Below are 5,000 nucleotides of genomic sequence, written 5' to 3'. Positions count from 1 at the left end.
CTTATAACATTTAAACCCTTATATCCAATGACGTATTTTTTATTTTACTCCTGCTTCCTCCAGACGATTTCATTCAGGCTGGAGGGAATGTGATGTATGGAAGTGGTAAATAAAAATCATATTAAATCATTCCATTCAGAAAAGTCGCTCTTGTGAAAAAAAAAAAATGTCTGGGCGGCGTAAGAATACAACGGAAATACGTCCAAGAGTTGAATGGGTGAATTCTCTGACCCCTCAAAATGATGGTGGTCACAAACTATCTCCATTCACCCACTCCGTACAATGTCCACTTTTTACTCTCGTTCTTGACACCGGCCGACGACTTAATTCAGCTTCAGTACATCTTATTAATAAAAAATTAATAATAATAATCTTCATCAACCCTTTCGTTGTTCGTGACGAAATGAAACGTTACACAGAGGCTAACACCAGACGACTTAATTAGCTAAGGGAAGTCTACAACAATGAAGGACTGTCTCATTCACGAGGGAACGCTGAATGGTCTCCACACGGCCACAATCAGCTACATACCACCCCTTTTTAAACGATAGTAAATTCTACGGATTCGTGCTGCCTTATTTCACTAGATATGTGTGGATTTTTATGGTTTTCCCTCTGACCACGTAAAAAACTTTTAAAGGCATAAACCCATCAAACGGAAAAGGTTTCTTGGGACATTCGCCCAATGAATAACCATATCAAACTTGAAGTGTTGCTGGTGAAGAAATTAACGAAGGGCACCAAATTGAACAGTGTTTGGAAGAAAGAAGAAGAAATAAAAAAATGAGCAAATGCAGCATGGTAAATGAGAAAACTTAAACCATTTTCTGTGGCATATTCGATCACAGAGCCTTGACTGATGAGTGGATGGTAGAGAAAATTAAGAAGCCTCAATGAAGAGTGAACAGCGCAGCCTGTGGGACGAAGCTGGTAATTGTGAACGCTTGGAGGATCACAAAACATCGCTCAAAATCTCCAACACAACGTTAATTGGTTATTGGAGCTGTAATAACGTGGCAGTCAATAACACGCTCACACACTAATCCCTAATCAAGACGCAGCAGACACGCACGTTTTGCCAGTACACAGTAATTTGATTTTCACTCGCAAATTGTGGAATAATAGTTTGTATATTAGTACCTCGTATCAAGTCTCCACGAGGCAAAGTGAATAATAACAACACATCTGCATCTATTACCACTACCGGTGCTACTACTACTACTACTACTACTACTACTACTACTACTACTACTGCTACTACTACTACTAAGACGACGACAACGACAATTATAGACGATAATAATGACCACTATCACTGCTATAAAAAAAGATATGATGATAGGAAACCGACAATCATTTACATACTGATATATTCTTAGCAACTTCCACCATCCCCATCTATAGGACAATACCGTAATTATTTTTCTTTTTCATTTCTGCGACCACCGTCTCATTCCATTATCCCTCTGGTTACGTGGGTGTCTGTGAGAGAGTTAAAATTGTCAGCCATTAGTTAGAAAAAATAAAAAAAAACTCTTTATTCGCGGTAAGGATGTTGATTGAGATGGCTTTTATTTTTCTCACCCCTTTACTGACTTAAATCGAATGGCGATGGCTGATATAACACACCTGGCTCGTATATCGCAGCCTGGGAGTTCATTCAGTGTTGGGGAAAAAAGAAAGAAAAGAAAGAACAAAGAAAGAAAAGAGAAAACGAAAGAAAGGAAGAGAGAATTTTTAAAAGTTCAAACGTATACCGCAGCCAAAGAGTTAATCACAATTTATCTTTTCTTCCTCTTCATCTTTTCTCTTCTGTTCTCCCTCAAGGTGTAAAATTTGAGATGAACCTCTTATAGATGAAGAGATAACAAACCATATGAAAAAAAAATACAAAAACACCATAGTTTGGTCCCTATAGGCCGCATGAAGAATAAAATAATATGCAAGGACGCACGTAATAATAATAATAATAACAATAATAATAATTCGGATACCAAAATGTTTCACGGACATCCAAGCATGTAAAAATTAATTATGGATAATTTGATACAACACCACCACCTCCCTGTTTCTTGAAAAATAATAACTTGCACAAGGATGATGGGATTTATTTGCTGTGTGTGTGTGTGTGTGTGTGTGTGTGTGTGTGTGTGTGTGTGTGTGTGTGTGTGTGTGTGTGTGTGTGTGTGTGTGTGTGTGTGTGTGTGTGTGTGTGTGTGTGTGTGTGCGCGCGCGCGCGCCAGGGTTATTGGGTCACCTGCCGCATCATCATTTTTTTTCCTTATCTTGCCTCGGATGACCTCGACTATCACGTCAATATTCGCCCCAAGATTTACTGTAGCGGCTGGCACAGATTTGATGCCCCTCTCTCTCTCTCTCTCTCTCTCTCTCTCTCTCTCTCTTTGAACGAACACATTTCAGAGGCTTTTCTTCCCTCAGTCCCTCCATTTTTTCACCTCCATTCCTCCTTTCCTCTCCTTTCTTTTCTATCCTCTCTCTCTCTCTCTCTCTCTCTCTCTCTCTCTCTCTCTCTCTCTCTCTCTCTCTCTCTCTCATAATTAACTCAGGTGACCTTTCTGCCTATTGTTTCCACTCACTGCCACTGCACCATTCTAAGCAGGTCGTGCTATCTATCTGTCTATTTATCTATCTAGACTGCATATGTTGCTATCTATCTATCTACCTATCTATCTATCTATCTGTCTGTTTGTATGTTTTTGTATCTATATTGCTATCTACCTGTTTATCTATCTGTCTATATTAATCTCTGTAGCTATCTATTTATCTGTCTATTAATCTACTTATCAAACTACCTATCTACCTACCTATCTATTTACCTACCTACCTACCTACCAGTGAACCAGACTACCTACTTACCTACCTGTTTATCTATCTATCTATCTATCTATCTATCTATTTATCAATCTATCTCTCTGTCTAACAACCAAACGCCTCCAAGTCACATCCTCTTCCCTCTACTACACCTATGGCCCACTCTCTTTCTCTCTCTCTCTCTCTCTCTCTCTCTCTCTCTCTCTCTCTCTCTCTCTCTCTCTCTCTCAGTAGAAAAGATCGTCAGGTAAAAACACTAATTAAGAGGCCCCAGGTAGGCTAACACACCTGTAATTTATTTGTTCTCTCTCTCCTTCAGACTGGCAGACAATTACCTATATTTCTTAAGTAATTATCTCTCTCTCTCTCTCTCTCTCTCTCTCTCTCTCTCTCTCTCTCTCTCTCTCTCTCTCTCTCTCTCTCTCTCTCTCTCACCCAACCCGTATATCAACTGAAGAACCTTACAAAGTTTTGGAGGTTTCGTGTCATGGCGCAGCTCGGTTCCTTTCCTATTTGCAGAGCTGTTTCGGTTCCGAGTTGAGTTCGGTTCGCTCTGGGCCACTTAATGGGAACCAATTAACGGATAATTACCGGTGTTTTGTCACTTAATTATAGAGAAGGTGTGGTATATTGGACTACACCGGAATGGAAGACTTGCCGAATGATCCAACTCGACCAGGAAGTGAGGATGGGATTAAAGGGAGGAGGAGGAGGAGGAGGAGGAAAGAGAAAAATATAAGCAGAGAAGGAGAAAAGCAGTGAAAAGGCAGGAGAGAAAGGGAAAGAGAAAAGAGAAATAAACAAATGTAATGAGAAGAGAGAGAGAGAGAGAGAGAGAGGGAGGGAGGGGGGGGCTGTGGTTTACGATTAATAACAGGAGGACGAGGACGAAAGGGGGTGAGGGAGAGGGAGGAGAAGGGAATTAAAAGGGAGAGAAATTAACAAAAAAGGGCGAAAGGAAGCTGAGGGAGGAGAGAGGAAGCAGGGAGGGAGGGGGAGAAAATGATGAGGGAGGGAGGGCAGGGCGGAAAACAGGGAAGGAGGGAGGGAGGAATAACGAAATGGAGGGAGGACTGAGGAAACGAAGAGAGAAAGGAGAGAAAGGGAAAGGGAGATGGGGGAGGTATGCAAAAAGTATGGAGGTAGGGAAGGAAAGACAGAATGTGAGAGAGAGAGAGAGAGAGAGAGAGAGAGAGAGAGAGGTAAATCAACGAAAGGAAGAAGAAGGAGACAGTCAAAGGAGAATGAAATCAGGGAGAGAAAATAAGAGGGAGGGAGGGAGAGAAAATGGAGAGGGAGAAAGGATAACAGAGGAGGGGAAATATGCTGGAAAAAAGATGGAGGAAAGGAAAGAGAATGAAGAGGGACGGAATGAGGAAAATGGGAAGGAAAAAACAGAACAAGGGAGAGAGACTGGAAATGGAAGAAAGGAGGGAAGGGAAAGGGAGGACACAGGAATATGAAGAGGAGGCCACGATGGGAGGAGAGAAGATGACGAGAGGAGGGAGGAGGGGAAAGAAGGAAGAAATGGTGTGAGGGAAGGAAGGAGGAAGGTTGGAAGGCAGGGAATAGAGAAAGCGTGATAATTAGGGAGACAAGGTAATGATGGAGGGGGAAGGGAGATGGCTGGCCAGAAGGAGGGAGAAAGGGATGGGTGAGGAGGTTGGAAAGGAAGGGAGGAGATGTAAGAAGGCAGGTAGATTGGCTGGGAGGTACGTAGGTAGGTAGGCAGGTAGGGAGGCAGGCAGGCAAGCAGGCTGACCGGCAAGATGTGGAAGAAGGAAGGAATGATAGCCAGAGCAGGGCACGGTAAGGCAGGGCAGGGCAGGACAGGACAGGGCACAGCAGGGTAAGATGGGAAGGACAGGTTAGGGAGGAGAAGGAGGCAGAAAGAAAGACTGGAATGAAGAGCAAGGAGGAGACAAAGGAGTGCATGGAAGTAGACTAAAGGAAAGCAGGGCAGGGCAGGGCAGGGCAGGGCAGAGGGGCAGGGGGGGGGGTCCTAATAAGCGTCTTTTCTGGCATAACTCTGAGGCGTGACGGAGCAGCCAAGTAATTAGCCGGAAATTACTTAAGGACGTCACAGAATTATGGTGGAGGGAGAGAAGAAGAGAAAATGGGGAGAAAGATAGGAGAGTACGACCAAGGGGAGGGAGATAGGAAGGAAG

General features: G+C 43.1%; 1 protein-coding gene across 2 annotated transcripts in view; it reads right to left on the bottom strand.

Annotated features, from left to right (window-relative positions):
- Positions 1–5,000, bottom strand: part of LOC145410923 (uncharacterized) — a 90,811-nt gene that overhangs the window by 64,495 nt on the left and 21,316 nt on the right. The gene's annotated exons all lie outside the window — the stretch shown is intronic.

This window comes from Coenobita brevimanus, chromosome 87, assembly GCF_032717465.1.
Source record: "Coenobita brevimanus isolate Jiangsu-jjx chromosome 87, ASM3271746v2, whole genome shotgun sequence".
In the NCBI taxonomy this organism is placed as follows: domain Eukaryota; kingdom Metazoa; phylum Arthropoda; class Malacostraca; order Decapoda; family Coenobitidae; genus Coenobita; species Coenobita brevimanus.
Note: the sequence above shows the minus strand (reverse complement) of the source record. Positions and strands in the feature narration are given on the sequence as shown.